Here is an 11,356-nt window from a genome sequence, read left to right on the forward strand (position 1 = left end):
TATATGGTGGGAGATATTGTTCTACCTCTTATTTTTTCCTAGATGCTTTCCAATTTTTCCTGGAAAATTTGTCAGATGTTGAGTTCTTACTACCCAGCTCAGATCTTTGGGTTTTTCAAAAACTAGATCACTATTGTCATTTATTCCTATGTATTGTGCACAAGATCTATTCCACTGATCCATCACTTTATTTCTTGCCCAGAATCAAATAGTTTTGATGATTACTGCTTTTTAATGTTATTTGAAATCTGGAAATCTAGGTTGCTTTCCTTCACATCTTTTCTTCATCAATTCCCTTGAAATTCCTGACATTTTGTTCTTCTAGATGAATTTTGTTATTTTTTTCTAGCTCTATAAAATAATTCTTTGGTGGCTTGATTGGTATGGCACTGAATAAGTAAATTACTTTAAGTAGAAATGTCATTTTTATTATAATGGAATGGCCTCCCCATTAATAAGTAATAATCTTCAATTGTTTCTATGTCTTTATTTCTGTGGAAAGTGCTTTGTGATTGTGTTCTTATAATCACTGTGTTTGTCTTGGCAGGTAGACACCCAGGTATTTTATATTATAAGCAATTGTTTTAAATTGAATTTTTCTTTCCACCTTTGTTGCTAGGTTTTGTAGATAGTATATAGAAATACTGATTTTTATGTGGGTTTATTTTATATGCTAGAACTTGTGCTAAAATTTTCATTTTTCAATTAGTTTTTTAGCTGATTCTCTCAGATTCTCTAAGTGTACAATTATATCATCTGCAAAAACATAGTTTTGTTTCCTCATTTTTTTTGTTCAATTTCTTTTTCTTATCTCATGGCTATAGCTAGTATTTCTAGTGTAATATAGAATCATAATGGTGATAATTGACATCCTTGCTTCATTCTTGTTCTTATTGAGATTTCTAATTTATCTCTGTTGCATATACTGATTACTGCAGTTTTTAGATAGATGACTTTTCATTTAAATAGATACAATATTCATACTCCATTGAATATTATGCTTTCTAATTTTTTGAATAGGAATGTATACTGATTCATCAAAGAATTTTTATACGTATATTGATATATTCATATGATTATTTTTTGTTATCTCTAAGGTAAATTATGCTGATAGAGTTCCTAATACTGAACCAACCCTACAGAGTTGATATAAATCCTGTGTTTCATAGTGTATGGTACTTGTGATATATTTCTGTAATCTCCTTCCTAGTATTTAATTTAAAATTTTTCATCAATATTCATTGAAGAAATTGGTCTTCAGGTTTTTTGCTTTTCTTTCTCTTTTTGGTTTAGGTATCAACATCATATTTGTTCCACAAAAATAATTTAGTATTACTCCTTTACCTAATTTTTCACATACTCTATATAGTATTGGGATTTATTGTTCCTTACATGTTTGGTAAATTCATTTATATTTTCATCTGGTCCTGAGGATTTATTCTTAGGAAGTTCAGTGATGGCTTGTTTTATTTTTTTTCTTCTAAAATAGGGTTATTTAAATATTTTATTTCATCTTCTGTCAGTGTGGGCAATTTGTATTTTCATATTCATCCATTCACTTAGCTTTTTATTTATACTGTCATATAATTGGGCAAAATAACTCCTAATAGTTGTTTTAATTTTGTTTTCATTGGTGGGACATTAGCCCTTTTTATCTCCAGTATGTGTGTGTGTGTGTGTGTGTGTGTGTGTGTGTGTGTGTGTGTGTGTGTGAGAGAGAGAGAGAGAGAGAGAGAGAGAGAGAGAGAGAGAGAGAGAGAGAGGTATACTTCTTTCTATTTACATTTTTCAGCTTTCTCCAGAGGTATCTCATATCTAATTTTCCTAAGATTCTATTCATCTCCTTTCTTATTTACTATGTACTTAGATTTATCTAGGTCTGAGAGGGGAAAGTGGAGGTTTTTCACTAGTACAGTTTTATTGTATATTTACTCCTAAAATACATTTAACTTTGTTTTTTGTACATATAGGTCCTTTTTCCTTTTGGTTTTTAACTCTTTTGGGATACAGACTTGGTAGTGGTATTGCTATGTGAAAGAGTATTCATGGTTTTGTAGTCCTTTGGCCTTTGTGCATAGTTCAAAATGTCTCTATAGAATGGCTTAATCAATTCACAACTCCAACAACAGTATATTAATGTCTCATCTTTCATACATCCCCTTTGTCTTATTATCTAATCTAATAGGTATGATCTAGAAGTTATCCAATCAATAGTCGGTTAGAATATTTGTTTTCCATATGGTTATAGATAGCTTTAATAACTTCATCTGAAAACTGATTGTATCTTTTGATCATTTATCATTTGGAAAATGGCTCTTATTTTTAGAAATTTGACACAGTTCTCTATGTTAGAGAAATAAGGCCCTTATCAGAGAAACTTGCTTCAAATTTTTTCCCCACAGTTATTACGGCTAACTGTATTTCCCTCTATCCTATTTCCCCTATCACCACTTATTATGTTCTCTCTCTTTTCACCCTGGTCATCCTCATAAGCATTTTGCTTCTGATTACCACTTTCCCCAATCTGCCCTCTACTCCTCCTTCTCTTATTCACTTCCCCTTCTATTTTACTGTAGGATAAGATAGATTTCCATACCCAATTGAATGTGTATGGTATTCCCTCCTTGAGCCAATTCCAATGTGAATAAGTTTCCCTCATTCCTTTTTACCTCCCCCCTTTTCCTCTCCACTCTCAAAGCTTTTTCTTGCTTCTTTTTGGAAGATAATTTGCCCCATTCTGCCTCTCCCTTGCTCTTTCTTTCAGTACATTCCTCTTTCACCCCTTAATCTTACTTTTTAAATATCATCATACCTTCATATTCAACTCACCCTGTGTCCTGTGTGTGTGTGTGTGTGTGTGTGTGTGTGTGTGTGTGTAGACAACTACCCTAATAATGAGAAAGTTCTGTTGAGTTACAAATATCATCTTTCCATGCTGGAATGTAAACAGTTCCACTTTAATAAGTCCCTTATGATATCACTTTCCTGTTTATATTTTCATGCTTCTCTTGAGGCTTGTATTTGAATGTCAGATTTTCTTTTTTAACTGTGGTCTTTTCTCAAGAATCCATTAAATTCTGCTACCTCATTAAGTATAATTTTTTTTTTCCTTTTATGGATTACACTCTGTTTTGCTGGGTAGCTCATTCTAGGTTTTAATGCTAGCTCTTTTGACCTCTATTCCAAGTCCTCTGATCATTTTCTGTAGAAGCTGCTAAATTTTGTGTTATCCTGATTTTGGTTCATCAGTACTTGAACTGTTTCTTTCTGACTGCTGGCAATATTTTCTCTTTTACAAGAGAACTCTGGAATTTGACTAAAATACTCCTGGGTATTTTTTATTTTGGGATCTCTTTCAGGAGTTGATTAGTGGATACTTTCAATTTCTATTTTCCCCTATGGTTCTAGAATATTAAGAGCAGTTTTCCTTTATAATTTCTTGAAAGATGAAGTCCAGGCTTTTTTTTTAATCATGGCTTTCAGGTAGTACAATAATTTTTAAATTCTCTCTCCTAGATCTATTTTCTAGGTCTATTGTTTTTCCAATGAGATATGTCACATTGTCTTTTATTTTTTTCATTACTTTGGTTTTGTTTTATCATTTATTGATTTATCATGAAGTCATTAGCTTTCATTTTCTCCATTCTAATTTTGAAGGAATTATTTTCTTCAGTTTATTTGTGTGCATTTTTTTTCATTTAGCTGTTTATGATTTTTAAGGCATTCTTCTCCTCATTGACTTTTTGGACTAGTTTTGCCTTTTGCGTTAGTCTGTTTTACAAGGTGTTATTTTCTTCAGTATTTTTTTGACTCATTTTTCATGATTTACTTGCATTACTCTCATTTCTCTTCCCAATTTTTCCTCTACTTCTCTTACTTGATTTTCATAATTCTTTATGATCTCCTGCATGGCCTAAGTCCATTTCGTATTTTTCTTAGAGCCTTTGGATGTAGGAATTTTGACTTTGTGGTCTTCTTCTGAGTGAATGTTTTGATTTTCCTTGATACCAAAATAAGTTTCTATAGTCTGAGTTATTCCTTCCCATTGTTCGACCATTTTCCTAGCCTATTACTTGAGTTTTTAGCTTTTTTGTTAAGGTAGGGATCTGCTTCCTATGTGGAGGGCATACTGTCCCATGCTTCAGGGGTTTTGTGCAGCTGTTTTCAGGGATACTTCTAGGGACCTGCATGTTTTCAGTTCTTCCAGGGTGATATGATCCAAGGAGAAGAGTTTATTGCTCTCCTGGCATATGCTCTGGTCTTTGAGTGATGACAAGCACTCTTCTCTGCCATGGAACTGTTAGGAGGCTTCCCTCTCCACTGCTACTACAAGCTCTGCTATTGCAGGGCTCCCCGTCACCCCACGACTACTACCCAGGACTATGACCCAGATCAAAGTATAGACAAACAATATAATCCTGCCTCAGTATCAGCAAAGAGACCCCTGTTATCTTCTCAGCAGTTGTTCAATCCCTTTATGGTCTGTTGGTTGAGAGCTCCAGAAATCGCTACCACTACCACCATCACCAACTGAGTCACTCCTAAGGCCTGCCACTGGCCTGCTTGGGTCAGGGCTGTGCTGGACCTGGATTGTACTGCTCTCCCTCCCAGGTCTGACAGACTTTTCCTAATGATATTTTAAGTCGTCTTTGGTGTTTGTGGGTTGAGAAGTCTGGAAAGTGCCACAGTTGCCAGTGATTCAGTTGGCCTGCTACAGGATTTTCTGGTTCCTCGTCTGTGCTGGCATGCCCTGCACTGGACTGTGCTCATCTCTCAGCCTGGTGCAACAGACATTTCCTGTTCACATTCCAAGCAGTCTTGGGCTAGAAATTTGTTTTAGTCTGGCTTATGGTGGACTCTGCTGCTCTAGAATTTGTTTAGAGTCATTTTCACAAATATTTGGAGGGGTTTAAGGGAGATCTCAGGTTAGTAACTGCCTTTGCTCTGCCATCTTGGCTCCAGTCCCTCATCTTGTTTTTGTGATTGTTGAGATTGTGATGGTTATACCTGTATTATTAATACTTCCTGAAATATAGAAAAAAAAGTCAAGCCCTTATTTTGAGCAATTGCTGATAAATTAGTTGAATTGTTAATTCTTGCACTGAAAATTAACAAAGGACTATAAGCAAACCACTTAGATCTCCTTGCAGTATATTCCTGGAAACAGGATACTGGACCTGAGATGGAGACTCTTGGCTCTTCCTCTCCTCTTCCACTCCTCCTCAGTTGCTTTTTTCTCTGTGGTTTAGCTAGAATTCTCTCTCCTTCCTCATAGCTCAAAAGTCCTATTCAGGCAACAGTAGATGATGGCACAGTAAAAGCAGGAACTTGCTTGAGCTCATCCCCCAATCACCTCAAATACCTGTAAAAATGACTCTAAACAAATTTTGGACCATAGAACCCACAAAATGAAGGAGTGAAATATATCTCTAGCTGAACACAGCCTGACAAGCTGAAAGGAAGGGTCTATTGCACTGGGCTGGGAGTGGAGTGCAGTCCCTTGTGGGCCACACTGGCACAGACTTGTGGCACAGACTGGCCTGAGCAAAACTCAGGAAACTGAATCCCTGGCAGCTGGTGCATTTTCCAGACTTCTCAACTCCAAAACACAAGAGAGAAAGTAAAAGGTCAGTGTGGAAACCCTGTTGGACATGGATGAGAGAATATAGGGGCCTGCCACCTGCCCCTGGGGTAGTGGAGGTGGTAACAGATGCAGCAACAGCAGCAGCAGGAGTAGCAGCAGCAGTGGCTGCTTCTGGAGCTCCAGGCCCACAGATGGTGGAAGGACCAAATGGCTGATCAGAAGAAAATTGCAGGAATAACTTTGCTGGTGTGGAACAGGATTCTCTTGCTTTGCCCTGCTTGGATCCAGGTCACAGACTTGGGTAGCAGTCCTATGCTGAGGAGGAGTGGTGGCATGGCAGAGCTTGTTGAAGCTGTGGAGAGGTAGTCCTTGTCACAGTTATGAGGCAGATGTGGAGAAGTAACTCTGACAAAACCTGCACAAAACACCAGAAATTTGGAACACAGTTCTTTCCACTCTGGAAGCACATTTATACCATGGCAAAGAGCTCAAAACTCAAATATTTAGCTGGAAAAATGAGCAAACAGAAGAAAAGAAATCATACTATAGAATCATTGTTTGGTGACAAAGAAGATCAAAGCATGGTATCAGAAGGAGACAATAAAGTCAAAACTCCTGCATCAGAAGCCACCAGGAAAAATATGAATTGGTTGCAGGCCATGGAGGAGATCAAAATGGGTTTTGAAAATCAAGTAAGAGAAATAGAGGAAAAATTGAGAAGAGAAATGAGAATGATGCAAGAAAATCATGAAAAAAGAGCAATAATTTCCTAAAGGAGACCCCAAAATACTGAAAAAATAGCACCTTAAAAAATAGACTAACTCAAATGGAAAAAGAGGTCCAAAAAGCCAGTGAGGAGAAGAATGTCTTAAAAAGCAGTATTGTCTAAGTGGATAAAAAGACATGAAAATTCACTGAAGAAAATAATTCCTTCAAAATTAGAATGGAGCAAATAGAATCTAATAACTTTATGGAAAATCAATATATTATAAAACAGATCCAAAAGAATGAAAAAAAATAGAAGAAAAAGTGAAATATCTCATTGGAAAGTCCACTGACCTGGAAAATAGTTCCAGGAGAGATAATTAAAAATTATTGGACTACCTGAAAGCCATGATTAAAAAAAAACTGGGCATCATCTTTCAAACAATTATCAAGCAAAAATGCCCTGATATTCTAGAACCAGAGGGCAAAATAGAAATGGAATGAATCCACCAAATGTCTCTTTAAAAAGATCCCAAATGGAAAACTCCTAGGAATATCATAGACAAATTCAAGAGTTCTCTAGTCAAGGGGGAAATATTAGAAGCTGTCTAATGGGGGAGGGGGTCATCCTTATGCTTGCTATCTTGGGGTGGGGCTTAGGGGAGTGATGGGGAGAAAATTAGGAACTCAAAATCTTGTGGAAATGAATGGTAAAAATTAAAAAAAAAATCTCCTGTTCAGTTTGATTACCCACACCCTCCCCAGTTCATTAGTAACTTTCCTCAGCCAATCCAAACATGCTTATTCCCTCCACCTGATTAAGGACTTCAACAACAACAACAAACTTTTTCTAAAGCTGATGATTGGTTTTCTCCTATTTAAGACATCAGGGCTTGTCATCTTCATACTTATTTTAAAGGGGTTGGTTTGATGTGATTGATTTGTTCAAATGCCCAACATCCTTGTACCTGTCTTCTCCATCATAGTATTGTCTTTCAGTCATGGTCTATGCTTTGTGACCCCAGTTTTTGTTTTAAATTATTAGCTTTATTAAGGCAATCTAAACAATATGGACACTTCATTTCTTTTCACTTCTTTCCACATCTCCTCAAGTTTTCTAATTGTTTTAAAGATAGTAACTAAAAGTCATGAGTAGTATAAGAAAAAGAAAGAGCAAGTCTTTACTTTTCAAAGAAAGTTGTAATATATCACTTTCAGTGTTTTTTTCTGTCTTTTCTACATTGAAAGCAGTCTTAATAGAAGTTTCCATAAAGATAAATTCATTTTCTCAAATTTCAGCTTTTTTAACTTCTCTTCTATATTCTAAATCACTTTTATTCCCATAATGACCTTGCTGGAATTGAAATGCTGGCAAGCATCTTCTAACCAAGTGGTCAAATGGTTGAATGTATCTCTCCTGCCATATCATATCCTAGCCAAGCTGCTTCATCTCTACAGCAAGACCTTGTAATGCAAGGGAAGGATTCCTGCCCTGCAGTATTTCATATGTGAAACTTCATCTGTTTTCCATCAATAGACATTCAACCACCAAATTCTACACCCATCGTACATGCAATGCCTGAAATTTCTTATCTGTAAACTGTAGCAAATGTAGCTCATTTTAAAGATGAAGAAACTGAAGCAAAGAGGGTGAAGTGATTTATTCAGGGTCACACAGCTAGTGAGAAGGCAAGGACAGATTTGAACTGTCTTCCTGGCTCTAAAGAACCAATTAGCTGTCCATCCTCAAGGGGAGCTACTGACAAGCTGGATTCTATCACTGATTCTTATGTTATCTGATCAGTTCTGCCAATTGCTTTGCTCTACTGCAGACTCACAGTCCCTGTGTTTAACTCATAGCCCTACTCCTGATCAAAAGTGTGACCTCATTGTTACAGTCACATCAGAAAAACAAAACAAAACAAAGAAATTGTACAAGTAGCAGAATATTCTCTTCAAGCTTTGTTTCTTTTCCACTCTTTCATCTATCAAAGTTTGAGTGCTGCCCAAGTTCTTATGGCTATGTTTCCCCAACTTTTAGTTCTCAGGACTCCTTTACACTGTTTTTATTAATGCTTTATTAACTTCTGATTTACATAATTCGTATCGGCCAGATTTTGAGTTACAAATTTTCTCCTCGTTTTTCCCCTACCCACCGCTCCAAAATAGCAGTCCCACAGGTTATCCCATCCTCCAATCTTCTCTCTCCCATATTTTCTCCCATTCTCCCTTACCTCTTTCGACTTTTCCAGTGGATCTCTATGCCTCAGTGCCTGTACATCTTATTTCCCAATTACATGTAAGATGGTATTAATAATAGTATATATATATACACACACCACATATATATATATACATATATATTTGATTATTTGATAAAACTTTCAATTACAGATTCATTTTCTTCCTCCCTTGTCACCAACCTTTACTGAGAAGATAAGCAGTTCAGTATAGGTTGTACATGTGTGACTAATGCAAAACAATAACATAGTAGGTTTATTGTAAAAGACTGACTATATTTCCCTCCCTCCTATCCCACCTCCCACTTCTTCTATTCTCTACTTTTATCCCACCCCTTTTCAAAACTGGGTGCTTCCACCTTCCCTCCTCCCCCCCAGCCTGCCCTCCCTTCCATCATCCCCCTCACATCCCTTCCTCCGCACTCTCCTAGAGGGTTAGATACCCTAAATAGTTTGTATTTCACTCCCTGCTCAAGCCAGATTCAATGGGAATAAAGTTGATCCATTCCCTTTTGCCTTCCTATTCTTCCCCTCCATTGTAACCATTTTCCCTTGCCTCTTCTCTATGATAAAGTTTACGCCAAACTGTCTCTCCCCATCTCCTCTCATTATATTCCTCTCACCTATTAATTTCACCTTTTAAGTATCACCCTTTCCTGTTAAATTGGTCCTGTGCCCTCTATCTATGTATATATGTAAACATATATACACACATTCACATATGTATTCATATGCCCATATACCCTCATATATAGACATATATATATTTCCAATCCCTTCAATTACTGAGAAAATTTTCATAAGTTAAAATTATTGTTTTCCATGTAGGAATGTTAATAGTTCAACTTTGATAACTTCCTTTTGATTTCTTTTCCCTATTTACCTTCTCATGCTTCTTTTGCTTCTTGTATCTGAATGTCAAATATTCTATTCAACTTGGGTTTTTTCAGCAAGAATGCTTGAAAGTCCTCTATTCCAGTGAATGACCATATTTTCCCCTGAAACATGATACTCAGTTTTGCTGGGTAGGTGACTCTTGGTTTTAGTCCCAGCTCCCTTGACCTCTGGAAGATCACATTCCAAGCCCTTCGATCCCTCAATGTAGAAGCTGCCAGATCCTGGGTTATCCTGATTGTGTTTCCACCATATTCAAATTGTTTCTTCCTGGCTGCTTGCAATATTCTCTCCTTAATTTGGGAATTCTGGAACCTGGCTATAATGTTCCTAGGAGTTTTCTTTTTGGGATCTTTCTCAGGAAGTGATCAGTGGATTCTTTCAACCTCTATTTTGCCCTCTGGTACTAAAACATCAGGGCAGTTTTCTTGAGAATTTCCTGGAGGATGATTTCTAGGTTCTTACTTTGGTCCTGGCTTTCATGTAGTCCAATAATTTTTTAAATTGTCTCTCCTGTATCTATTTTCCAGGTCAGTGGTTTTTCTCATGAGATATTTCACATTACCTTCTATTCTTTCATTTGTTTGGATCTGTTTAACAGCATCATGATTTCCCATAAAGTCATTAGCTTCCATTTGTTCTAATCTAAATTCTGAAGCCATGATTCTCCTCATTGAGCTTTTGAGATTCTTTTTCCATCTGGGAAATTTGGCTTTTTAAGGCATTCTTCTCCTCATTGCCTTTTTGAGCCTCCTTTGCCATTTGAGTCAGTCTGTTTTTTAAGGTATTATTTTCCTCAGTGAGGCTGTTGACTCTCATTTCACAATTTTCTTGCATTGTTCTCATTTCTCTTCCCAATTTTTCCTCCACTTCTCTTATCTGCTTCTTAAGGTCCTCCATGGCATGTAACCAGATTGTATTTTCCTTTGAAGCTTTTGATGCAGGAATTCTGACTTCGCTGTTTTCCTCCTGTTCCACACCTTGCTCCTTCTTGTCCCCAAAACGGGAGTGTAATGTTGGAATTTTCTGTATGCTTTGTTTCCTTTGCCTGCTCATTTTGCCACTTAATTACTTAACTTTGGGGCTTTTTGCCACAGTAGGACTCTGCCACCAGACAGGGATGTTTTGCCCCAAATGCTGGAGTTTTCTCAGCTGCAGGAGGTATTAGATGGGTGCCCTCTCTGAGGTCTCCACAAGCTCTGGCAAACTGGACACACACCTCAGTACCTCCACCCTAGACTGCAATCCAGATCCAAGCAGGTTAAAGCAAGAGCGATTACCTCTCAGACTGGTGCTTGGTCCCCCTACACTCTGCAGGCCAGGTGCTGAAGCTGCCACATGGCAGCGTCTCAGTGGCTTCTCTCCCTGGGGAGGGCGTGCAAAAGCCATGCACTCACACTTACTTGGTCTCCAAGTCCAGACTGCACTGGCCTCTCACCTCGTCCTTCGCATCTATGCGTTGATAAATCTGGAAAAGACCACCACTGCTGCTGATCTGGAGTCCCTCTGGCCGGGGCTGGTTACACCCGCCCTGGGGCTAAAGCCTGAGTGTGGGGATGGGCTTGACTACCAGAGCACTGAGCTGGATTTCTGCCAGCCTGCTGGGCTTTCCGCAGTGGGAGGTTAGCTTCTCTGTGTCATTTTGTGGGTTCTGCAGCTACAAAGTTTGTTTAGAGTCCCCTTTTTACATGGATTGGGGAGGGTGGAAGCTGGAGCCGTGGAAAGGTCGTGCTTCTCCTCTGCCATCTTGGCTTTGCCCCTCCTCCTTTACACTCTTAAAAATTATTGAACTCACTACTCCTCTCCCAGAATAATTTGCTTATGTGGCTTACAAATTAAATGTTTTAGTATTTTTATAAAAAAATATTTTTTACCTGAAAAACTTCTTACCATGTTTTCCCGATAATAAGACCTATCCCGAAAATAAGCCCTC

This window comes from Petaurus breviceps, unplaced genomic scaffold (genome assembly GCF_028583685.1).
Source record: "Petaurus breviceps papuanus isolate PSGF00001 unplaced genomic scaffold, PetGlider_PUasm1.0 183, whole genome shotgun sequence".
Lineage (NCBI taxonomy): Eukaryota > Metazoa > Chordata > Mammalia > Diprotodontia > Petauridae > Petaurus > Petaurus breviceps.